At 43.9% G+C, this 26,837-nt stretch overlaps 1 protein-coding gene and 1 long non-coding RNA gene across 33 annotated transcripts in view; one reads left to right on the forward strand and one right to left on the reverse strand.

The window, feature by feature from the left end:
- Positions 1–26,837, forward strand: part of CCDC91 (coiled-coil domain containing 91) — a 348,878-nt gene that overhangs the window by 306,101 nt on the left and 15,940 nt on the right. The window lies entirely within an intron of this gene.
- The window catches only part of LOC138843894 (uncharacterized), a 102,672-nt gene that overhangs the window by 31,686 nt on the left and 44,149 nt on the right, over positions 1–26,837 (reverse strand). The gene's annotated exons all lie outside the window — the stretch shown is intronic.

Consider the following 26,837-nt stretch of genomic DNA (forward strand, 5'->3'; position numbering starts at 1 on the left):
CTCAGTAATTCTTCAAGAATGCCAGAATAACTTAAATTATACATGATTTTCCATAGTGCTCTAGGGATTCTTAGTGTTTCCCGTATCAGGATTTGGGTAGACCTTTCTCTTTTCATGGCCTATGTTTAATACTGTTTCAAGCCCCAAATGCTCTGCTAGGCAAAGTACAAAGATGTGAACAAAACACCTACAAAATGCCTACTTCAACCGGAACAGTGTGTGAAATTATGTATCACATACAGTGTATAAATCATTTTGAAGTAGCTTTTCCAATAATGTGAACTTTTAAAGATCCTAACAAGGACTATTATTGGTTTAGATACCTTAAATATTCTTTTACTCCTCTAGGTTTTAAAGGTTTTGATTTTGATAATGAGTAGGCATGTTGGTTTCCTAATTTTCATGACTTTATTAGCTGGTATGATAAAAGACTGAAGTTTTGAAATAAGATTTTTATAATACTGTACAACATAAATTGGGCTATGAAATTACAAGTCACCTTATTTATGTAGGACCAGTGGTAAGTAGACAGTAATTAAATTTTTTGTTGTTGTGTGATCTGATCTAACTAAGCTATTTCTACGATCTAGATCTTCTGTCCTCTCCAGCCTTGTGACACAAATGTCTGAAGCAAAACCCTTTAGGCACTCCCTAGTTTTCATAAAAACTGTCCTAAGTATATCTTTAGAATTAACACACATTTCTGAAGACATACAATCTAATGCCAAACCTGCTAAAGGTTATGCTTCTTTTAGGAATTTATGGAAAAAAAAATTCAATTCTTTCAAGTGTATCCAAATACACAAGTCATTCTTCCAAATAAGTTTTTTGTTATGTAGCAAGTTCAGAAAACTGAGTCATGATCCCAGCATATTTGTTTGAAAACCATCCATTTTGTTAAATGTTGAAGTTAACTTGGCATAGAGAATATTTGTTTTAAAAACTTAATTCTACTTCAGTAGTGTGGAGCTCAAATTTTTCTTCAGTGGCTCATAGTTCTTAACTCTGTTTTACTACATGAAACAAATTATTGCCATTTGTAAGAACAATATCATGATTAAGCAACATTCCAGTCTTTGCACCGATTTCTACCAGAGTTGCTTGTGAAACATATAGAAATGTAATAACCACCTCAAAAGTGTACTTGTAACAGCTGGATTGTAGGAATTATATATACAGGACTGTAGGCTTACTCTCTATCTGCCCTGAATGGTTGTAAAAGTCTATCACCTTCCATCCTTAGATTTATTTTTCAAATATACAAATAATGAAGAGAGCTGTTTGTCACAGGATGCTTTTGAAATGAAAACGCCTGACATTATTCTTCTTCAGAATCTTTCAGTAGAAACATGTTGTTACGAAAATGTTCTCGATAGTACTTTCATTTGATCAATTTCTTTACTGTATGGTGGTTTTACATCATATGTGTATCTTTATCCAATATTTCTTTCCTTTGAAAAAAAGGCAAGGAAAAATAATTTGGTTTGTAACTAATAGTGTCTTGGAAACAGCATGAAAAAATGCTTTTCTGAGAGAGTCAGTATTTTCCTTCTCATATGAAAACGGAGAACCTTCCTGACGCCCCGTCCGGTGCTGATTCACATGCACTGACGTGACCTCTCTGTGCTCCTGCTTTGCTCTGGAAGCTTGGTGTCCACTCGTTAAATGAAGACCAATGATTGAACATCTGACCTCCATCTGTAACAGGAAGAGACACCTCATTTATTATCCTCACATTATTTCTGAGTGAAGTCCATTAGATTGTGGGCGTATCACATGTCTGACTTAGCCTTTGACGAAGTTGCTAGCCTACATTTATTATGAAAAAAAAAAAGGATACCACATGGAGAGTCATGGCCATCATTTCAGCAGCCTTCTTTTCCGTCTCTGGAATTCACAGGCCAGCGAGCGTCTTATCTTCTTTGTCTTGTCAGATACTGATCCTCAGTCTCTTCTCTTTTCCTGGCCATTCTGTCATTCCTTTGGTTCACTGTTGGTGAGCTGAGTTGCGATTCATCCCTGAGATTCCATGATCCTCACTTTGATACCATCATTCACATCGGTTTACCCTTGAAGAATGCATTTCTGTCATGACATCCCTTTCTTCAAGAGCTGCAAGTTCACCTAAAGTTAGGTGCTATGAACACTCTGCATTTGGGTGATCCGTCTGAAAATTAGCATGCTCTTCAAATTCAGATTGAATTCTCAACTTTAAACTACGAAAGGGGTTACTGCTTAAGGATAAAAGATGTTTTTTTACTAAGTGGACATTTAAACAGAAGAAACAGGCTTCAAGGCTCACCTTCCAGAGTCAAAGCCCAAAACCTTAACGTAGAACTTGCCTGTGTCTCTGCTGTCCTACCAAGCTCCATCTCACTACCTCCACTTCCCACGCAAGCCAAAGACACAGCCACTCCTGGAGCTTCTCCCTTCACAATGCGTATGTCGTACTCAAGTCTCCTTGGAGAAATGGGCTTGGTAGGATTTTAGTCACCTTCCTGCATGAATACTGAACATGAAGCCAGCTGGGAAAATTATTTTTTGTGGATTTTACCTGGTAGGGACAGAACTTGTCTCCCCCAACCTATTAAGGTTTTTCAAAAAGTGCTAAAACCTAAGAATTTAACACAAAATTGTGACACACTGCTTGGCTGTCCAAGATAACGTACGGCCATTGTTAATACTTAAACCTGGCCGGCGCCGCGGCTCAGTAGGCTAATCCTCCGCCTAGCGGCGCCGGCACACCGGGTTCTAGTCCCGGTCGGGGCGCCGGATTCTGTCCCGGTTGCCCCTCTTCCAGGCCAGCCCTCTGCTGTGGCCAGGGAGTGCAGTGGAGGATGGCCCAGGTGCTTGGGCCCTGCACCCCATGGGAGACCAGGAAAAGCACCTGGCTCCTGGCTCCTGCCATTGGATCAGCGCGGTGCGCCGGCCGCAGCGCGCCGGCCGCGGCGGCCATTGGAGGGTGAACCAACGGCAAAGGAAGACCTTTCTCTCTGTCTCTCTCTCTCACTGTCCACTCTGCCTGTCAAAAAAAAAAAAAAAAAAAAAAAATACTTAAACCTGACCCTCAAAATGCATTTTTCTCCTGCACTTACCATTGAACATCAGCAACATCAATTAAGTTAAGCATGTACTCACTCTTAGCTCACAGAGGGGATGTCAAATGTTTTGTGTAGCTTCCCACCATAAGGCATAGTGTTCTCCATGGGGACCTTCCCAAGTCCCATCCCATATAAGGCACAGTCACCTGGCATGGCGTACTAATGAGAATGCCAGGTTGAAATGCTGGGAGGATCAGCTAAACCGAGTTCTCTCACCGTCAGATGCAGCCTCCAGCAGCACATAGCAGGACGCTCAGTGCTGCTCTGCAAAGGGCCAGGAGTACAGGGGTGCAGTGAGTCATCTTGAACCCTGCAGAGGCAACTGGGGGTCTTCAAGGCCACCAGGACTCCAGAAAACCGAGCTAAAGCTGTTATGTTTTCATGTCTTGTTCCTTCCACCTTATGGGACTCATAGGTGTGCTTTCCATGGGGTCTTCACCATGTGCTACTTAAGCTGTCCAGGTCCAAGAGACACAGGTCCTCAGGGCAGGTGTGTTGTGCAATGGTGAAATATTAATAGTCTTTGAGAGACACTTCTCTGTAATGGTACAAAGCCACATGATTTCCATAGCCATACAACTGTTTGCTGTTCTAGCTGTCCTATGGACATAGCAGGTATACATGTTCTCTCTATTGGGATAGAGAGAGAAAAGCCTTCGCCATATTAGTTGTCTGCTTAGTACTAGGAGACGAGTAAAGAAGTAACTGAAGTAAGCGCAGCATGTGGCTAGAGACAGGACCTGCTGGGCTGATAGAAGGCAGCCTCAGGTCAAGACTCTGTTTACCATTCAGTGCCCACAAGCATCACTTCCGGTCAGCAGTCTGCCATGCTGCTCCGGAGCACCAGTTTTAGTGATAGTTCAGAGCTGTTAGGCACCAGCATTCAAAAGACATAGCATTTCCCTTTCTCCAGTTTAGCTGACGAAGGCCAAGGGTGAAGGTTTATAGTTTGTATCTGTGATGTTATTGCAGGAAACAGCTTCAAGGACACGTGGTATCCTCCTCACTTAAAAACTTGTAGTGAACCGACACAGAATTAGCATTTGAATACCCTCACAGGTCCTTCTTGCTGTGGCTTAAGTCATCCCTCTGCTCATCAGCCTGGCTATCTTAACATGTTATCAAGCTTCACTTGTTCAGATGCCAATCGATTTTTATCCATGTAGATCATCTGATCAAGTCCCCAAAACTAAGTACCTATAGTTTCAGAGAATCTAATCACAACTCAGTGCTTTCAGCAATACCAGAAACCATTGCTCTTACAGCTCAGTGCTTCTACCTGGGCCCTGGCAGTTCTGCCCTGAAAGCTGAGTAGCCCACTGACACTCCTGGCTACTGAACACAGGCCCTGCTTTTCACAGATACTGGATTTTACCATGCAAGGAGCAACAGTGGGGATGATAGCTGGTGCTGATGCCTAAGGGAGTTCAGAACTGTCCATTGTGAGCATTTTGTTTTCTTCTGAAGGTTTTGCTGTGAAGTTAGGAGCTACTCATTTTGTGTTTGAGTTCTTCATGTAGGTCCCTGTGGGTCGCCCCTGGGTCTCCCAGCCTTCCCTTCAGTAGTCACTTTGTTTCACGTGGCTGTCATCACTAATTCGTTGCTTTGCTATTCCAAGCTATAGGCTGCCAGGTTTTACCTTCCTTCCCACCCCTCCCACGAATACCCTCTGGATTTCCAGATTCCTCAGTCCTTACAGAAAACTCACCAATGATCTTTCTGATTTTTTCCAAGGTTAAACTGCCCACAGCTACTTGCAGAAACCAGTCTATCTGTCAACCAGGGTTATCCTTTTAAGTAACAGAGCTACCTCCAGCTAGTTAAGCAGCAACAGTTTATTGAAAAGCTATTCAGTATATGACCAAATTATCAGAGGACTGAAAAATTAGGGTCAACGACACACTTCCATGAACAATACAAAAAAACTTCACAACACTGAAAAATAAACACCCCCATTTGCTGCAGTAGTCCCATCAAGCTCCATGGGAAACCATTGTTGAGTTTGGCCGTGTCCATCTCAGGCATTCGAATGCTTGCCTGCCATCCTCCCAAGCCACATGAGTGCCGTACAGAGACGTCTGATTTCTCACTTCTCAAACTCCTGTATGACTTGACTGTGGTCAGGGGAGCCTTAGGAGCCGAGCAGGCGAGATAACGAGTTTGCTGGGCAGTGCTTAACGGAAGTCATACTTCACAAGGCTGGAAATTCATCACACGTAGGAAGGGTATCAAAAATCAGCAAACAGTACAGATGGCCACTACATAGTTGGGGAATGTCTTCCAAGTTGCCATGGTTCTACAGAAATATTTTTCTAGTGTTTTAGTCTCTTGGCTAATTCTAGAACTAATCCTTTGAAGTCAAACTAGGTGGGTTTCATTCTTACTAAAACAGGGCTTCAGCAATTGCCAGGCTCATCAGATGTCTTAAAGCTTGCCATTTGGCCTCCACAATATCATTTTTTTTCAAGTAATCTGAGACTTTGTATAGTTAATGCCCAAGTTATGTGACACTGTTCAAAAGATATGCAGTATTTTGGGATAGGTAAGGTTTTTCTTTCCATCTACTTGTCGTAAAAATGGATAGTTTTAAAAAGGTGTTTACGTGCATGAGTTTCATAAGTTCTAGAGATTATACTCGCCCTTGTGTCCACAGTTTCACTCCTCCTGGTAATCCATGGATATTTTAAACACATTGGTACAGCACTAATTTTCACAGACCGATGGATAGCCCTGAGGTAACTCAAGTAAAACAGAGCATGGTCCGCTTTATTTCTACTGAGTCCACCTGGAGTGAGTCCTGACTGTTGCTTGTGCCCTTGGCAAAGTCTCTGTTCTCTGTATTTACGTCTCCCTCTTAGCAAGGAGTCTGTTTCTTTTACCCTCTACCCCATTTGCTTGCTATCAGATCTGTGATCCAGGAACTCTAACATTTTTTCAGCTGATTATAAATGTAGAACTGGAGAAAAGGCTGAGAAACTAGATAGCAAAGTGCTGTGTGCCAAACTGAGCCACATATATTATAAGCCTTAAAAAGGAGACACTTCAGTCCTTTCTGTGTGACATGAGTGTCCTGCATCTGTTTTCCCTGGCCCTCATCACTCTGTCTCTGGTATTCTGGGGCTATTAGAGAAGGCTGTACTTGTTCAAAGCCCGGCTGCCAGTCACAGCATTCTACCAGTGTCCTAGTTAGATCTCTGCCATCCAACTAAGTATTTTCCAGGTGGTCCTGTCCAGTATCAATGATTTTATGATCATTAAATTTGAAGTAAAATATTTTATAATAAATCCCAAAGCATTCATTTATTGTACGTTGAGAACAATTAATGGAATAGTCCTATCATTGTCACCATGACTTTTCATTTTTTTGCACGTATGTCATTAATAATTGTACTAAGAACATATTAATCATAGCTTCCTTACCACTTTACAAGAATTCTAATGTCTGCTTTTTATTCATCTGCGGGGACATTTGGCATTTCAGCAAACTTTGTAGCTTCGTTTTTCCTTTATAGTTTAGAGTGCTTATTCATCCAGGATCTAGTGTGACCATAATATATTCAACACTCTCCCTTTGTCCTCAGTATTTATTCCATCCCTGTGGTTCACATTTTCCTATTCGTATGCATCATGTTGAAAATGAAAATATCTTGTCTGGGGTGGAGTTTTGCCACCGGATCAAACAGACGTGTTCTCTTGCTCTTAGTCGGTTTTGCTAGTTACGTTACTTAAGAATTGGATGGCCCAAGTGCTTGGGTCCTGCACCCGCATGGGAGACCAGGAGGAAGCACCTGGCTCCTTGGCTTCGGATCGGCGCAGCACGCTGGCCATAGCGAAAATATGGGGGATGAACCAACGGAAGGAAGACCCTTTCTCTCTCTCTCACTGTCAAACTGCCTGTCCAAAAAAAAAAAAAAAAAAAAAAGAATCCTGTTAACAACAGCAAAAAAAGATTTCACGTCTACTTTGTTATAGTATCTGCTTTCATAGTTCACAAAAACTCCTTCCTCTCACTTCTCTCACCAAGTAGCATCTGTTCGGCCCCCTGTTTTCCATTGAAGATTGCCACATCCATAGCTAAGAAGCTAGCAGAAACAGCACACGTGTTCAAGCATCAAAACCCTAGAATTTACTCAAAGAAATTAACCCATTTGAACAGAACTCCCAAAACCCAGAAGGACACTGCGATGGGCCACCCAAGGAATATTCCTCTCAGATCAGTGGCAGAAGTGCAAGAGAAAAAACCCAGACACATCAACACCATAAGCTTGCGCTTGTATCCTATCTGCTGACATCCCCATGGCAAGTCTTAGCTGAGCCCCAGGTCAAAGGGCAGAGGATTACAGTCCATAGAAGTCCCAGCGTGTCACATCGTCAGGCTCAGCAGCGTTGGGCTGGAAAAGTTTCTCTCTCCCATGGGAGAAGAAAGAATAGGTAAGTGTTGGCCAAACAAAAATGTAACCTACCACAGCATTCCGTCTAGATTGGCTACCTGCTCTTCTGCCACACTTACTTCATCCCATCAGTAGCCTGCTTCACTTTTTTCTTAGCCCACATCACTCTCTGAAAAGGTCTTAAAACTTTTAAGACGGTCAGTGAACAAACATCATGAAAATACCCAATATGTGCCCAACAGTTCTGTAAGTACCAGGGCTAGAAGAGTGAATTACATGGACAAAAGTTGTCAGTTGTCCTTTTCTGCTACAAACTCTAGGAGAAAAAAAAGACATCATTTTCTTCACTGCTCTACTCTTGGTATTTAGAATAAGCCTGAATATACCAGATGTTTAATAAAACCTTGTTTAATGAATCAAGGAATGCCTTTAAACAGTTATCTAATCCAGCCCCATTTGCTCAGAATCATGGTCACAGGGCCTTGTTCTCATTTTGATGTGTTTTCAAATACAAGATTTTATAGTCAGTCTTGTGAACTTGAGCTACTCCAAGCCTTCTCTGATGAGAAACATCTCTGCTTGGTATTCTGATAAATCTATCTGCACAGCTGACAACCAATCCTTGAATTCTGTAAACTCACCAGGGTCAGTCCCCCTGAGCCAACTTCTCAGGGGATGAACACCATTAGATAAGTATATCATTCAAGCTCTTTGAAGTACTATTAAAGATAACGTGGAGGATTTTTTACTTTGAATATATGGCACCCATGGCTCATGAGCACTCTGCTCACCTTGGGTGTTACCCCTTTTGCTTCAAGGATCTACCAGAAATAAAGAGTTGTAACGAAAAGGTTACACTGGTCCCATACATAGCAACCACAGAGGTACTGGTAAATAGCCAAATAATAGATAAATTATTACCAAGTTTTGAGTCTAAGGAAAGCCAGGCCACTCAGTGGACTTATTTGCTCTGCTTTGAGAAGTTTGTCTCAGAATATATATTTACTATACAAAACCAAGAAAAACTTGACAGAAGATTCTCTGAATAGATCTGTTCCACAGAAATTTGGACTGCATTTTCAAGTCAACATAGGAATGTCCCCAGCCACCATCTCTGGACCTTTAGTTGTTTTATGGTTTTGCTCAGCCTGTTAGAGTCTGCTTGTATATGGTCTAGCAGTTTCATACATGCTTTGAGTTACATTAGATGCGCTTAACATAATCATTCCAAAGCTACCACCATTTGCTGGAGAACACATTATTAACAATTACACCTGGATAATAAAATCCAAGTGATTATGAGCTGTTGCATACAATTTATAAACATGGTATAGCACTATTGAAAAATCAGAAGGTTTTGTACAAACCTACACCAAAAAACTTTTTTCCAGTAATTTTTTTACAGATTGACTCATTTGATAGGCAGAGTTGGAGAGAAGGAGAGACAAAGGGAGACCTTGGCCACTGTGAGTGAGTGGGCCAAGCTGGAGCCAGGAGCCTGGAATTCCAGCTGGGTCTCCCCTGTGGGTGGCAGGGGCCCAGATACTTGGGCCATTTTCCACTGCTTTCCCAGGTTCATTAGCAGGAATCTAGATAGGAAGGAGAGCAGATAGGACGTGAACCAGCCTTCATATAAAATCCCCACATTGCAGGTGGTGACTGAACATAATACACCACAACACTGGCCCCCTTCCCAAGATTTTCATTGCCAATAAAATGTTGATTACTGGTGTATGTATTTTACTTATTCTATGCATTGATTGGCACATATGTATTGTGTTTTTTTTTATACCAGGTATCATAAGCAAGGTAGACATGATTCTTACTCTTTCAAGGTATGCAGACCAGTAAGAGAAAGGAAAAGACAAACAGGAGATTACAACACATTAGTGCTAAAAGACAAGTGGAAACGTGTGCTAAAGGACCACCAGCAGTAGGAGTTAACAAAGTCCTCACAGACCAAAACACCCTGCCCAGCAAAATAATTTCTAACTGGCATCCTGACTACTGTGACGCCAGAGCCTACTCTCAGCACTGTAGACGAAGTCATTTTTTTGAAACCAAGTCAGATTACATCAATCCTCTGCTTAAAACACTCAAGAGGTTCCATCTCACCCAAAATAAAAGCCAGAGCCATCGTGTGACCTCAGCAACAGCACGGGACCTGGCTTCCTGTTCCTTCCTTCCCTTCCTGAAAGCACCAAACGTGATATAGGAAACAACTTTTTCAGAGGTTTAAAAAGTCATATAGTACTCATTTTCAGTACCTTCAGATTTTGACTAAACTTAGATTGATTCTTTGTTAAAAAGAGCCTCATTTACTAAGCTGCTAACCTTCTGCTCTTGTTCAGAGTTGATTCATTTATCACTTTGAGGTATCTGCTCCAGTTGTCATAGCCATTAAAACCAAGTATTAAACTATACCCAGGACCAAATATTAGAACTGTGTGTTTGACAATATGAAATCAAAATTTTCAAATGGAATTCAGTTGCATTAGTCTCACTTTACAACAGAATGCTTATTTTAAAATGTGCATAATATACTGATAGAATATTCATGAAATAATAAGCATTTTTTGGGGGTACACAGTTTATATTCAAGTCAAATGATTTCTTCCACACACACTTATGCCTAAGAAAATACATCACTAAATGTTTTGTAAAGTAGAAGCAGCATAGAGAGGAACATGTTCTCCACTTGAGCAAATCCCACTCTTTTTGAAGAGCATGGGATTATTTGGTGCTTTCTGCCATTTTCTGAACTGGAAGGCACACCCGAGGAAGAAAATCACAACAGCAAGAGATGAAATAGTTACCATTCTTTGTAGCACCAAAGACCTTCGATGTACTACACGGTGGTGCTGGTTTTCATGAGTCTTGATTCACTGTATTAACGCTGATAGGATAGCTACACGTGCAGAACATACTCCAGAGCTGAAAGCCACGAAGCCTTACAAGCCTCTCAGAGAACAGCGACACTGCTTAGGGAGTAGTCAAGAATGAAACAAACCCTAAACACCCTGTGGCAGTATTGAGGTTAAAAAAAAGAAAGAGTAAATTCACCAATAATTCAAATAGTTTCTATATGCTGCTGAAGTCAAACCCGGTTCCCCCACCTCAAGGACTCATGAGTCTAAGTGTCTGTTGTAAGTTTTTTTTTTTTTTTTTTTTTTTTTTTTTTTTTTTTTTTTTGACAGGCAGAGTGGACAGTGAGAGAGAGAGACAGAGAGAAAGGTCTTCCTTTGCCGTTGGTTCACCCTCCAATGGCCGCCGCGGCCGGCGCGCTGCGGCCGGCGCACCGCGCTGATCCGATGGCAGGAGCCAGGAGCCAGGTGCTTTTCCTGGTCTCCCATGGGGTGCAGGGCCCAAGCACCTGGGCCATCCTCCACTGCACTCCCGGGCCACAGCAGAGGGCTGGCCTGGAAGAGGGGCAACCGGGACAGAATCCGGTGCCCCGACCGGGACTAGAACCCGGTGTGCCGGCGCCGCTAGGCGGAGGATTAGCCTAGTGAGCCGCGGCGCCGGCTTCTGTTGTAAGTTAGCATGTTGTGTACGGCAGCCTGTAGGTAACTATGATATGGGACTCGGCTTGTCAGGGCTGTAAGCCTTTAGAGACGGCCACAGCAGCAAAGTCTGAACTTCCTCCAGCATGGAAAATTGTGGCCAGCAGCACTAACTTCCTCCATACCACAGAGTGTCCTTGCCTGGCCCCTCAGGGAGCCCCGGGTGAGAAAGCCGGCAACGTGCGCCTCCACACAGCTCCTCCAGTACCTGCATCTGCCCCCAGGGGTTCCAGTGGGACTCCACCGAGTGAGGCTTTCATTGCCCTTGCAAAAAGCTTCACCCGCCTCTGTGCCTCTACCTGGCAGAGAGGGCCACACTGCTTTTGCAAACCAGGTCTCCCTGCCCTTGCCCTTCTCTCCACTCCGGAAGACACACCCAAAGGAGCAAACTTGGGCTAACAATGCCCAGGTAGGAAAACTGAGTCCAGGGCTCTGACTGCCCACTGCCAGAAGCCGTGGTACATGAAAGAAAGCCCACCTTCCAGTCTGTGGCTGTCAGATTCCTGGCCCAGTCTGCCCTGAAGGCTCTTATGACTGATAAGTGGGTGGCATCTGGGTAAGGAAGGAAGGACAGGGACAAGAGGCATCTGTGGTCAGGAGTGACCCTGACAGTGTGGACACAGAGTTCAGAAGAGGAGAGCGGAGTTCCTCGTCTGAGGACAGTGAGGAGGCCAGAGCCTGGGTGAACTTTCTATCAACTCAGCTACTCTCACGTATATAAATTTTCCCTTGGGAAAATATTTTTCATTATTTTCTCTGCCCATCGTTTACCCATCTGTCAGAAAGAACATGACGTCCTCCTGTCCGTTTTCCTTGAACGAGGGCAGGATTTCACAGCCTGTGCTTTTACAGATGCCCCGCAGCCCGTCAGTCAGCTGCTGACTTCTCCAGGCTTCTCCCATTATGAAAAGGCCTTAAGCTGTCATCAGGATAATCCATTACAGTCCTCTTGCCTTGCTTTTGAGCAAGCTTTCACCGCAGAAATGCTCTGGGCAGACGAGCGTGAGTCACCTGGACTGGATGTGGTTTGTCAGCAGCGCTGTGACTAAGAGCCGCTGCACACAATGTGCGCCTCCCCGCTCCATTTCCAAGGAGGCAGTTCTGCTTCAGAAAGTTCATGGAAGATGCGCAGGGCTTTCAAGTTTCTCGCACCCCAACCAACTTTTCTCTTAACTTTTCCATGACCGCACTCACGGAACACGCTAGAAGTAAACGGCTACTTTTTGTTCGACTAAAATGGAAGATACGCATTTTACAAAAAGGGAAAGGCCAGCACGTATAGTCATAAAAGTAGTGGGGATTCGGCTTCATCCTGTGAGCAAGAGGCTAAAAGAATTCCTATGCAGGCCCTCACTTCCCTCATTTGTGATCTGTGGTGAGTGAGATAATGAGTGGTTGCAGCAGCACGTGGAGAACACTACTTTCACGGTGCGCATCAGCATATCAGCATCTCAAAGATGTTCTGGGCTAGGCTGTCTTTGCAAAACCTCACTACGACTTGACAAGTCCCTACTACAATAATGGACATTCCTGTAATTTTTATTATAAATACGGTAATGACAGTAAGACATAGCATTGGAAATGTCACTCTGGGAATCAAAATTATATGATTGCCGAGTTCTGAGTTCTTTGCAGCATTATCTGTGACACTGTTAAATCCCTAGCAGCCAGATTTCCCCTGCTACCCATGAGTAAACAAGTGGGTATTGAAAAGAGTGATCACATCAGTAAGCCGGAAGTATCACAAAACCACCTGCGGGGCAGGTGTTCAGTGTGGCAGCTGAAGTCTCTTCTTGGGATGCCAACATCTCAGAGTGCCTGGTTCAAGTCCCAGCTACCCTGCTTCCTACTCAACCTTCCTGCTAACACACACCCTGGGATTCAGTGGAATGGCCCAAGTACTTGGGTCCCTGCCACCCCAGTGGGTGGCCCAGATTGAGTTCCAGGCCCCTGGCTTCACCTGAACCAGCCTTGGCTGTTGTGGGCATCCAAGGAGTGAACCAGTGGATGGAAAGTCTCTGTCTCTCTGCCTTTCAAATAAATTAAGTAAGAATCTGGTTCAGTGACCACCCTGCATCAGTAGGTTCCTCACCACCTCCCGGGACAAAGAGTAAATTACATAATTACTCAGTCTTTCCACACCTCCTATAAGACCACCTTTGGGTTTTTTTTCACCCCCGAAAAATGAGCCCAGTCCTGTGCACGGGACTGCCTATGCCACTTACAGAGCCTCATGCATGCATGTCACTCATCCTGTGGAGATAAGAAAAAAATGCTCTACCTGACAGCTGACCTAGTGATGTTCAGCAGAATAGCTTCATTATAGCTTTGAATCAGCCAGCAGAGGTCCTGTTGGGCTTACCATTACTGCCTTAGAAATGCACTGCTGAGGCCAGCGCCATGGCTCAATAGGCTAATCCTCCACCTTGCGGCGCCAGCACACCGGGTTCGAGTCCCGGTCAGGGCGCCGGATTCTTTCCCGGTTGCCCCTTTCCCAGGCCAGCTCTCTGCTGTGGCCAGGGAGTGCAGTGGAGGATGGCCCAAGTGCTTGGGCCCTGCACCCCATGGGAGACCAGGAGAAGTACCTGGCTCCTGCCTTCGGATCAGCGTGGCGCGCTGGCTGCAGCGCGGCGGCCATTGGAGGGTGAACCAATGGCGAAGGAAGACTTTTCTCTCTGTCTTTCTCTCACTGTCCACTCTGTCAAAAAAAAAAAAAAAAAAAGGCTAATCCTCCGCCTGTGGTGCCAGCACACTGGGTTCTAGTCCTGGTTGGGGTGCCGGATTCTGTCCCGGTTGCCCTTCTTCCAGGCTAGTTCTCTGCTATGGCCCGGGAGTACAGCGGAGGATGGCTCAAGTTCTTGGGCCCTGCACCCGCATGGGAGACCAGGAGAAGCACCTGGCTCCTGGCTTTGGATCAGCACAGTGCGCTGGCCACAGCAGCCATTGGAGGATGAACCAACGGCAAAGGAAGACCTTTCTCTCTGTCTCTCTCACTGTCCACTCTGCCTGTCAAAAAAAAAAAAAGAAAGAAATGCACTGCTGACTCCAGCAATGGATAGGCTATTGGTGCTTCTGCATGTCCTCCACTCTGCTTACCATCCTACCCGTACACGCTGCCTCACTTGTCCTGAGAGTAAGAACTGCCACCCATTGTCATTTCCTGCTGAAAGCACTTCTTCTCTTTTTGTATTTCTAATAAAAATCTGATGTGAGTGTTATTATTCAGCAAGAAACAGGAGAGCTGACCTTACTTAAGTTATGGGGTTATTTGTTCAAAATTTCCATGCGTGGAGAATTCCTACTCTTTGCCCGAATAATAATCTGCTCTGATTCCGTCCACTGAGAGATGGGAAAGAGGTTTTTTCGTGCCCTGCACTGGAGTGCCATTCTCCTGGCCTCTTCTTCTCTCCACCTGGCTGACAGTGGCCTGTTCCACAGGCCTGACAGAGCCACTCTGGGAAGTGGACGCTGCAGGAGCCCAGGGGAAAGCTGCAGCGAGTCAGACCCTCTATACGGCCAAAGGCAAGTGATTATCCATCTCTTTCCTGAGCAACCCTCAGTCACATGCAGGTCCTCCGGCTCCATGCCAGCACCTGCAGATTTAGACTTCTGCATGCTTACAGAATGCACGGTGTGGTGCGTGACCATGTATCTGTGGAGTTCTGTAACTGCAAGCAATAGCAGCTGAATCCGGCTGAGACTGAGAAGACAGCGTCTGCGGAAACCATACCAGAGATGTGCAGAATTGACGGAAACCATCCACCAGACTTAGTCATGAGCAAAAGCAACAGGGCATCTGGGAGGCACGAGAGGCAGAGACAGTAACAGTGATCTCACAGCACATATAGATGGGTGCAAATCCTTTTCCTCCTTATGGACAAAACCAACCATCGCTGTCTCTGTGTCTCTCCACTGACTACATCAATTCTCAAGAGAGTGCATTTGACTGGACTTTGTCTTAGAGACCTAGACCTTGGCTATAGAGAGTTGGGAGTCCCAGCTGCAGTCCCCTGAATAAGGATTGATTCCCAAAGTGGAATCCAAGTTTCCCTTAGGAAGGAGAAGTGATAGCTGCAAGTCAAAATGCAACAGATGTTCAGTACAGCCACAGGCAGCCCTCAGTATCCACGGGAGGTCAGATGCAGCACCACCTGGGACCAGACTCAGAAATCCACAGATCCTCAAGTCCCTTCTATGATTCACAATGATGCTGGTCGATGTCTGGTCACTCCACAGCCCAGTCAGTTTGTCAGAGTACTCACCGCTGTGCTTGGAGAACCATGTGTTGTACAAACTCATGTACCATACACTGCATGAATGCCTCTGCTGCGATGGTTCTTTTAAGCTAATGTACACAACTATGAGGTCATTATTTTGCAGACTCCTCGCTATTAACTCCACATGGCATTGACTAGGGAAAAAAAGGTTACATGTGCCCCGACTGATTCCTTGTTCCACATCCCCCACCAGAGCGGCCCAAGTCTTACCTCAGTCAATGGTATCAGCAGCTCAAAGCGGAATCCTGCGACTCATCCTTTTGCTCCAGTTCATGCCAGACCTCCACCAGGGCCTGATCGTTCCTCCCCAGCACTGGGCAGCTCACTAAATCCATCTCACTTTCTGAAACCCAGAGTCAGATCCCCCCACCCAACCAAGGCAGTGCCTTCAAAGAGAGCCATGCGTTCCAAATACATACAACACCACCTGAAAAATATTTGCTGCCTAAGAAGAGTCAAAGTCACAGCAGGGGCCAGGGCTAAGGTAGTTCCCAGTAGTGAGATGGGTATTTTTTACAGAGCTGTCTGAGGAGGAGCTGTGCGCGCTTTGCTGCTGTGTCGGGAAGGCCCCCTGCCCTGTGTCTGGGTCTTGCGTGTGGATTTTATGTGTGTGTCAGGGGGAGGCCTTGGTATGGTCCTTTGCTGCTGGTGGGGGTCCGAGCCCGCAGTCCCCAGGAGTGCTACTCAGCACTGGCTGATGAGTGTGATTTTCAGCCATGAGAAAATAAAACAGGTGCTCAGTTCCAGGGTACTTCAGAATGTTATATCATGTTTTCATGAAATAATGCAACTTCTGCTCTTTCATTTTATGGAAATGCTTCTGAATGTCATTAAGAACATACATATGTATATGTGTGTGTGTGTGTGTGTGTGTGTGTCCAGATAGAGTGAGGAACTTGACATCTTGAATTAATCTCACTGCTTTTAAAACGCGCTGCCAAACAGTATGGCCTCAACGGACCACCCATATTTAGATTTGTATCTGAATAGGGTATTTTTTTAGTAAATGTCCCTACCTTGTATACAAACTTCTATTTTTTACTTGCAAAGGATTTAAAACCCACTCATCTTCACTATCAACAGAAATTCAGCGTAGTCTATGAATCCATTTCTATTCAGAAGCTTATTGTTTGGAAGATTCTAATTGAACAGAGTCTCAGAATACCACATGGTGGATTTTCACTGTGCTCAGGTCACCGGGCAAAGCCTTGTCAGGACCCCAGGCCCCAGTTCTGTCCCTGCACCTCCTTCCCACCACTGCTGCTCCCCCAAGGGAATCTGCTCTTTTGCCATAAGGAGCATACACTGAAACACTAATTGAAGATTTACCAGCATGTTCTTCTAGTAAGTCTACAGATGTCTTTAGAAAACAATTGCTCTTTCGAAGAAGAGTCTCTGACACCGAAGCAATTCCTGCTAAACAGGTCAGAGAGCTTGGCGAGTCATGAATGTGCTTGGACACGTTTAGTTCACAAGTCTGCAGGGACAGGCGCTTATTTTCCTCTGCAAAGAGAATGATATGGTTTACTTGAAAAGCTCGCAATTTAAAAACTAGCAGGGCAGTTGTTCCACGCAGTGGCCTACAGTGCTGCTTGCAAGGCTCACGTTGCATATCGGAAAGCCTGGTTGTAGCCTCAGCTGCTCCACTTCTGATCTGCCTTCCTTCTAATGCACCTGGGAGGCAGCAAATGCTGGCTCAAGTGCTGGGTTCCCTGCTACCCATGCTGGAGACCTGGAGGGAGGTCATAGGGAAATTAATCAAGACAAGGAAGATCTCTCATTTCTCTTTACTTTCCAATTAAAATTACATAGAAATGTCTATCAACCTGTTGAAATTTCAGGATACCCACAGTTTTGCACATTTATCTATAAACACAGATATGCAGAGTGACTTTGAAAGAATCATGGTCATGCCACTGACCCATACCTTCAGGTATTTTTGCATTTTTCACCAAAATCTATGACAGGTTTCATATATCCCCTCTCTTCACCTCTTTGCTCCAAAGGCTGTGTTGATCCACACTGACAGTTACTTACATCCCATAAATAATGCATGAAAGTATCTAAGCAATGACTTGGAAGGTTTCATTTCTTATTCCTAGAGCTCTATCCACATCTTTTCTTTGAATTCATGTTTTTTATTTTAAATTACTCAAAAACAATAAATAATGCCATCCTTGTTCTTACTCCCAAATATTTAGTTTGGTTCTCAATGCTAGGCCTTGAGTGTAAGCTTAAGTGCTAGAAGCACCAGCAGAAACCAGGCTAGTGGACCAGCCTGGGATTGACACTCAATAAGCATTTCATTTAGGTTTCTCTCAGGGCTTCACAAGCCTTGAGTGTTTCAAAAGGCACATTTAAAGACAGACTTCTGGGGCCAGCGTTGTGGGTTAAGTTGCCACCTGCAATATTGCATCCTCTATGGACACTAGTTCAAGTGCTGGCCGCTCCACTTCCAATACAGCTCTCTGCTAATGTACCTGGGAAAGCATCAGAAAATGGCTTAGGAATTTGGGCCCTGGATGAGGCTCCTGGCTTCTGACTGCAGTCTGGCCCAATCCTAGCCACTGTGTCCATTTGTGGGAGTGATCCAGTGCATGGAAAATTTCTCTAACTGTGCCTTTCAGATACATCTTTAAAAGAAAAAACTTGTGAGTAGCCTATCATCTGTGTACACCTATCTTCAGACAACATCCTCACCCCTTTCAACTGCTCCTGATGATACTTATTTTTATATATGAATTAAATCTGTTTTCATTGAGGTGGTAGTTTTGTTCAGTATTTTAATGCATACTTGAGAGACAAAATACAGACCTAGAGGCTACGCTAACTCTCATGTACTATTCACTCCGTCACAAGTGAGGGCCAGAGCTGGTAGCAGGATCTCAGTCCAGGTCTCCCACACTGGTGGTGGGGACCCTAGTACTTGAGCCATCACTTCTGTCTCCTAGGGTGTGCATTAGCCATCACTTCTGTCTCCTAGGGTGTGCATTAGCAGGAAGATGGAGTCAGGAATGCGATCAAGGGGCTACACTCCCATTTTCCAGAGTGGGATGAAGGTGTCTTGATCGTGTTTTCTGTTATCAGAATAGAGGACTGGTTAAATGAATGGTGTTAACAATGGACTGCTGTGCATCCGCAGAATGACATGTATCTGTATTTGTCGATACAACTCCAAAGTAATCTGAATAATACAATCCTATTTAAATATACTCTATTTCTTCGTTTCTATTTGAGAGGCCTTCAAAATGTTTGTGGAAAATCCAATTAAAAGATCATGGAATATATAGACTATTCCTCAACACATGCTGTCAAGGACAGACACTTTAAGTGATGTCAGTCGTTCAGTCCAGCCCTGAAGAGCTGACAGCTCTGTAGGTGCCATCTTTGCTGTATCATTAAGTGAAGATAAAGGGTGACCTTGAAAGATGATTTTAAGCTTAGGAAACAAAAGAAAGTCTGCAGGAGCCAGGTCAGGACTTGAAGGTGAACGGAAGGTGAACCCCTAATGATTTCCTGTTGAAACTCTTCCAGAATTGGCCTTTGTTAGGATGAGACTGGCAAGCAGAATTCCACGGTGGAGAGGGACCCACAAAGGAAGCTTCTGCTTGGGTTTTCCTGCCAACACTTTTATTAACGTTCCCAAAACTCACTCTGAGGATCAGCAGTTGTTGTCATCCTTTGGCCCTTGAGAAACATCAGCAGACACATGCCTTGGGCTTCCTCAGACACTGTGGCCGCGACCTTTGCCTGTGGCCAGTCCACGTTTTCTCTGGACCACTTCTGCTTCCTGGTAGCTACTGCTTTCACTGTGCTTTGTCTTCTGCATTATACTGGTGAAGTCACGTTTCAGCTCCTGATTCAGTTTATCAAAGAAACGCTTCAGGGTCTTGTTCTCTCTTCTTTAAAATTTCTGTTGAAAGCTCTTCTCTGTCTTCCAATCTTCGGGACACAATAGTATAGGCACCATTGAGCATCAAGTTTGCTCTACTTTTTTTTTTTTCAATCACAGTTCTCTCAGTTGAACCAACTGAGGTCTCTGTAGTGTTGGTTACTAATGGCTGATCCTCTTCATTGAGGAAACATACAAAATTTTTTTTGAAAATTGATGTATATCATTTGGTTTATATCATTCATTGTGCTGTATATCATCACCTTCATCCCACTCTGGTAGACAGACACTGCTGGCTGCATATTCAGTATCATCTCAACTCTTCTTAAAATGAATTATTCTTTTGTAACCTGCTTATTTCTTTGGGGAATTGTCTCCATACATTTTAAGATTTTATTTGAGAGGTAGAGTTACAGTTAGAGGAAGAGACCGAGAGAAAGGTCTTCCGTCCATTGGTTCACCCCCCAAATGGCTGCAACAGCCGGAGCTGCCCCAATCCAAAGCTAGGAGCCAGGAGCATCCTCCTGGTCTCCCATGTCGGTGCAGGGGCCCAAGCACTTGGACCATCCTCCACTGCCTTCCAGGCAACAGCAGAGATCTGGTTTGGAAGAGGAGCAGCTGGGACTAGAACTGGCGCCCACATGGGATGCCAGTGCCACAGGCGGAGGATTAACCTGTGCTATGGCACCGCCCCCCCCCCTTACACTTTTCCTAAAGTACCAACGATTTCAACATTGTTCTGCTCAAGCTTCACATCAATTTGATGCCTGTTCTTTAGTTTTGGCAGAGTTCTCGTATGCCTCAAAGTTGCTTTTTCAATTTGGTGCATTCTTCTTAACCTAGATCCTTTCTGACATCTTATAGCAAGCTAAAAGCTAATAGAATTTTAGTTCAAAAAAGTTTGAAGTTCGCGAATAGTTCCTTCATAGCACATGTTCTCCATGAGCAAAGACCCTCTTCATATGTATTGCAAACTATATTTAAATAAGCAAAACATGAAATTATTCTCTCTGGAAGTGATGCTGGGAGATAATGTACTTCTGCTTTATACTCCATTCATTATATGAATACTGTATACATGTTAGCTTTAAAAAGAGAAAATCAATTTAAACTTTTTAATATCCCCATTATTTTAGCATTTTTCCCAATCCAATATTGAGAGTATATTTGGAATTCTCTCCAGAGCTTTGGCTGCAACAGCAAACAGGCTTGACGTGAGTGCTGCAGAGAGAGGTGGGCTAGAGTCTTGGTTCCCCATCTGAGCAATGCCCATGCGTATGGGCAAACACTGAACAGTGAAGTTGGTGCCAGTACTGATGATGGTGTCAGGTCAGAAGTCGTTTGTTAGATCAGTTTCCTACCCATCCACCTGGGTCTGTTTGGAGGTTTCAATAGGATTAGAGAAACATTTACATTGAGACTTCTGGAGCATGTTCACACTGCTCAGCCCACAGCAGTATAAACCCACAGGATTAGGTTGGGATTTATATAAAGTCAGTAGGGTAAGATGAGTGCCTGCATCTGGCTCTCTCTTCCTACTTGCTGAAGAAGGCATTCTCAGACAGCGGGGCCAGGAACGAGTGTGTTGGCAAAGCCAATTTTCAGGAATATGTCGTATTCTTGAGCAGAAAGAAGTGAAGCAGAAAAGCAAATGCACTTCTAAGAGATTTGGTGAAAATCTGTCTCTCAACTCCACTGTCTCCATCACCATATGCTTAATCTTCTACAGGTGTTACTTTTCAACTTGGCACATTTCTACATCTTGAATCCTCTAATGATGGACATTCCATTTCCTCACTACAAATTACAGATTGCTACCAGCTCTTAGAATGTAGATGAATATCAAGCTACTCCAGCAGTTGTTTCCACTGGGGACAGGACTAACATCTCAGCAAACTCCAAGGCTAAGACACAGGACCTACTCAGGAACCACAGCAGATGAGGTCTCCCGTGAAATGTTCCCAGCAGTGGTCGCAGCCCCACTCTGCCACTCTCAGTAAGCCGAGCCTAGGAACACACCTCTGCAGTGCACACAAGGTGGAATTACAGGATTAACATTTTGCTTAACGCTGAGTATTCTCATGCATCTGTTAAAGTGCCCTTGTATCTTCCTCCCCTTGCATGTGAGGCTGTAGTAAATGGGACAGATGTGACAGTGCATCACTGCAGAGCTAGATCAGAAAGATTCATACAATATGGTTTCCCCCTCCCGCTTGTGCAACACTCACGTTTGGACCCAGCCACCATACTGCATGGAGAGTTAAATCATCCTGCAGCCAGCCTCCACCTTCAGAAGGGGGAGGGCGTCAGCCTCCAGATGGTTCCAGCTGAGGTCCTGAACACAGAGGAGAGACAAGCTGCCTCACTGCTGTGTTCCAACTCCCAAGCCACAGTTACTCCGGGCATAATAAACAGTTGCTTTACGCCACAGAGTTGTGGGGCAGTTTGTTTTTCAGTCATGCCAACTGATACAAGGCCACTTGCCCTGCCCTCATCAATGGATGCAGACAAGGATGAGATTCTTTGGGGGGAGATAATTTTATCTCTTCATGGTGTAGCCAAGATTCAAATAGTACTTTTTAAAAGGCCCGTGTAGCTCCTATTTTATTTAAAATGCACGGAGAAGTGAGATCAGAGTCCTGGTCATTTTCAAAACTGCTATAGAAAGCAAAGTTCACATATCCAGAGACCACCGAAAGAAGTCTCCTTTAGGTTCAAGTGGGAACCCCCTTAAAATTCTAGGCTGCTTTAGGCTTTGGAATGTCATCCAAACTGAGCAATCCAGAATACTTAGTGCATGGCAGAGAAATTTCAACACAGCATTAAATCTTCCAGCTTCATTTGTACAAAACTAGTGAAGCTATTAAGAAGTTAGGCTAGAGCATTCACTGCATTAAACAGATTAAACAAAGTTTGGAAAATTAATGAACTTTGATAAATGGAAATTACAGGTGACAAAGTAAGAAATGTGACATTAACTTTGTTTAAAATTTCAAAATGTATATAATGTTCTTAAGTTTTTGAAATACAAATTTTTTTGCTGTGTTTAGGCTGATTATATGAATGTACTTTCGAAAGTCAAAGTGGAATTAAATGCTAAGTTTATTGTAGTGCAAATACTTTTTTTAAAATTTATTTACTTTAAAGTCAGAGTTACAGAGAGAGAAGTAGAGACATCTTCAACCTGCTCGTTCACTCCCCAGATACCAGGGAGAGCCAGGGCTGAGCCAGGAGCATCATCCAGGTCTCCCACCTCGATAGCAGGGGCGCAAACGCTTGGGCCATCTTCCTCTGCTATTGCCAGGCCATTAGCAAGGGAGCTGGATTGGAAGTGGAGCAGCCAGGACACGAACTGGTGCCCGTATGGGATGCTGGTGTCACAGGTGCAAGCCTTACGTACTACACCATGAAGAGTTTTTCAAATCTATGCATATATAGGGTTTTCAAAAAGGGCATTATTATGTAAACATTACACATGAATTTCAAATATTTTTGTACTAAAATAAACTTATCTTTGAATTCCATTTTCTACAAATTTTTTCAAGTGTCCTTGCATCTATGTATCATAAAAATAAATGTGACCTGCTGTTTAACAGAGGGAAACCTCTATTTCACATAGGATTATTAATACTAAATTTAAAATTTAAACAGCATCACAAGGGAATGGAGTACTTTATAAAATAATTTGTGGTTTCTATCATTTTTACTTCCTAGTTTTTGAAAGCAAAAACACTGACTTGTGAAATTTTTTAAAACTTCAGTATTTTTTCTAAAGGACAGTAGTTAAAGTTAATTGTTGTCTCTTCTGGTTTTACTCTTGATTTGGGACAATTAAGCAAATATGTAGCCAGCCCCACTATGTACCCGTTACTGCTCTATCTTTGGAAGGATAGAACGCAGGCAGCAGGATCCCTGTGATCCTAGTGAGCCTGTGAGTTAGCAGACTGTGGGACTGACACACAGAATGTAACTGGGATGGTAAAATGCCATTTGCTAGTGATGCAGATGAATAGCTGGGGTGCGTTTTCACAAAAATTGAGAGCAGGCTTCAGAGATGCAAGGAGTTGGCATTTCAGAAACAACTTGAATGTGCAGTGTGATCACTTCACCCAGTGGTTGGAGGGAATGCCTGGTGTAGAGACCGTCTGAGCAAAGGTCGGGCAGACAGGACGAGTGAAGAGGCTGCGGAAGGGAGGTCAACAGGGCGGTGGAAGTGGCGTAGGAGTCGGCAACGTGGTCAGGAGGTTAAGGCACCACCTGGGAAGCACACATCTGTATTGCAGTGCCTGGCAGTGAGTCAGCCTCTGCCTCTCCTCCAGCTTCCTGCTAATGGGCGCTGGAGGCAGCAGATCACGGCTCCTGTACTTGGAACCCTGCCACTCGGGTAAGAAACCTGGATGGAGCTTGGGCTCTGTACTTTGCCTTGGCCCAGCCCTGCTGTTGCAGGCATTTAGGAAGTCCATCAGCTGACGGACTCTGTGTGTGTGTGTGTGTGTGTATCTCATTCTCTCTACCTTGCAAATAAACTTTTTCAAAAAGTTATTTAAATAAAAGTGTGAGTATCTCTGTCCAACAATGCTGATGTGCTATCTGAAATGTGTACTAACAATTGAGCAGTCTTTAATCCGTGGACTCACATGTCTCATACTGAAAGGACTAAGACGCATATAAATCACCAAAGACATCAGTACATTTATTGTCATAGCAGTTTTTAATTTTTAAATATATACACACTTATGTGAAAAACAGAATGTTTTATGCATAAACTATATTACAAGAATAAAGAGGCAGCGGGATGAATTTAGGATAAACCTACCCTTGTAGCTAAGAGTTGTATCATAAAGTTTTGAGCTATCAACTTTGAATTAAACATTTAAGAACAGTGTCATCACTCTGTAATGTACTCTGTGTAACAGGTCTTCTCAGTTCTGTGTGTCACAGTACACCTGTAACCTTTACTAGCAATGAAGAAAATTGGTATCTCTGACCCAGGAAAACAATAGTAGGATGAATCAGTCTGAGTTCTCTTGGAAAAATTTCACACATGGTTAAGGAACAAACTTTTACTAAACACCTAGAGAAGATACTCCTACTGGTATTTCTTTGAAGCATGCCAGATTTAAAAATTGTTGATTTGAACATTGTATCCATGCACTCCATTCATGTTCACTATGCTTAATTTAACAGCAAAGCATTTGTGTACAGGAAGCTTTAAGTTGCCCATCTTCAGTCTTCCTGTTATTCTGCTCTAAAGTATTTTCATGAACTCTTCTATTTGTTGAAATTTATAAAATCCAGCTAATTTAGGATTAAAAGACACCTACAGTCTTATTTAGGATCAAGTGTCCAAAGCAAACAGTCTTTATTTTTAGATTTACTTTGTTCATTTTTATCAGTCATTTGCTTCCAGATAGATTTTTGTGGGTTTTGTCTGAATATTAGTTAATGATTAAATAAATTTACAGTAAGTCAGAATTACAACTTTTGTTGTAAGTACACTTTTGATGTTTTTCTAATCTCATAATCCTTCCTCAACTGGATTTTCTATTAATTGATTACCAAAGATGATTTTGATGTGCACATAATTTTAGAGTATGTGGTTCCCTTGCTAAGAACTCAGCAATACAGAAAATTTAGCCACTAACATCATCCCTAATATTCATTGTGCTCCCCATACCTCTTTCCTTTTTAATAAATTAGTGGAGTAATGAGAAAAAAACTTGAAAATACTGCTTTGCTGCATTTTTTTCAGCTCCTACTTACAGGTCACTTTTAGTCTTGCCAACAGATTCACTATTTGATTTGGGTGACAGACGGACTTTGTAGTCTTCGTCACATATGGACATTTTGAAATATTTCTGATCAAGTATTTGTTGAGGAACAGTTTTGGTACTTCTTTAAATGTTAGAATCTGGATAGTCTTACTGTGTTACTCATTCTTCCTATGCAACTTAATGAAGTTTATTTTGAAGGATAACCTCTCCCCAAATTATGTTCCTTAACTCTTCATATTGTATATTAATTCAGTGTGGCAGTCTAAGTTCAGACCCTGGGCCCAGGAACATACACTTTCTAAATACGGTTTTACTGCTGATTCTCAGAGTGTTGACCTGCCCTGACCTCCTCTTCATACAGCAGTATGGACCGTGATTTAGTCAGTGGTTACTTTGCTTTCTAGCTCGAGACCTCCATGCAAACAGTGCACATGCTGAGCTGCAGGAATGCCTAGGCCTCTGCACAACTTTCTGTGTAGTTACATACCAACCACCTGCTCCACACAGAGAAGAATGTGCAGCGATCCTCAGACCGTGGGGGAGATCCCCTTCTGCTTTGTGGGGCTCCATGCCACTCTGACCATCACTCCCAACATCCAGTCAAGAACCTGTGGCTTCTCTCCGCCTCGGAGTGCTATAGAAATGAAGCTCCACACTCCCCAGAGGCCTAACTCCTGCCGCTCTTCACTAAGCCCCACTCAAACCTGTCTTTCCTGAGCTATGGTTCAAGTCTCCGTTCCAGACAATTGCCAGACTGGTGCTTCCCAGGCTGCTCCGTGTGACCTGCAGGTAGCATCAGCTTCCCTGCTGTCTTCTTTTCAACCCTTAGCCCTACTTGGCCCCTTCCTCTCCTGCATCAGCAGCCCAGACCGGACACTCATCTCTGTAAAGCCCTCCCATGACCACCACGGCATTGTTCTGTCAAGTTTGTATTGCTATATAGTGTCACCCTGAATTCTAAAATACTTTGGTGGTCCTTTTTAATAAAGAGCTGTCAGATGAGACTCCCCCCCCCCCCGACCTTTTGACTGCTAGATTTTCACAGAAAAGCACACAAGAGCTCCAAGTGCCCCAAGGACAAGACTTGCTTTTCCATTTGTCACGCTGAGGTTTTTCAGCTCTTCAGGGCCAGTAGTTCTGTCTGCTGCAGCTGTCTTGGAACATCCCGAAGCCTTTAGAGCACACAGTGTCCTACTTAGGGAGCTCTGGAAGTGCATCAGTCTTCGCTGTCCAGTCAGGCATGGTGATAGGAACGAAAGGGAGAAGAGTCACTGGGCAGGTGAACTCCTGGACTTCTGTGGTAATAGCCTGCATTTGGTTTACCATACACCATGCAGATTACTGGATCCTTCCACTCCCTTGCATAAGGTCATCTGTTTACTTGAAAACACAAAGGAATAAATAGAGTTCTGGGGTATTTGCAGCACTGCCTTGATTAATGGAGTACTGTGCACTTGAGGGCGCAGATGTCTGGCACCCTGTGACTGACTCGCAGGGTATTGTACTGGCATCTGAACCCTAGTATGTATAGCGGATAATGATTTCAGAAAATTATCCTTCCCCTTTTCCTTACTATGTTTTTGAAACTTTTTTATTTTCATTTTATTTGCAAGGCAGGCAGAGTGAGTGATCTGCCATCTGCTGGGTCACTCCCCAAAGGCCTGCAACAGTCGGGGTTGGGCCAGGCGAAAGCTGGGAACCTGGATCTAACCCTGGTCTCCCACGTGGGTATCAGGGGCTCAAGTACTTCAGCCATTACCTGCTTGCCTCCCAGGGAGTGTGTTAGCAAGAAGCTGAAACTTCAAGAGGAGCCTGCACTTGAGCCCAAGCGCTTAGGGG

Source organism: Oryctolagus cuniculus, chromosome 9, assembly GCF_051225735.1.
Source record: "Oryctolagus cuniculus isolate XC-2025 breed Fujian yellow rabbit chromosome 9, ASM5122573v1, whole genome shotgun sequence".
Classification (NCBI taxonomy): Eukaryota; Metazoa; Chordata; class Mammalia; order Lagomorpha; family Leporidae; genus Oryctolagus; species Oryctolagus cuniculus.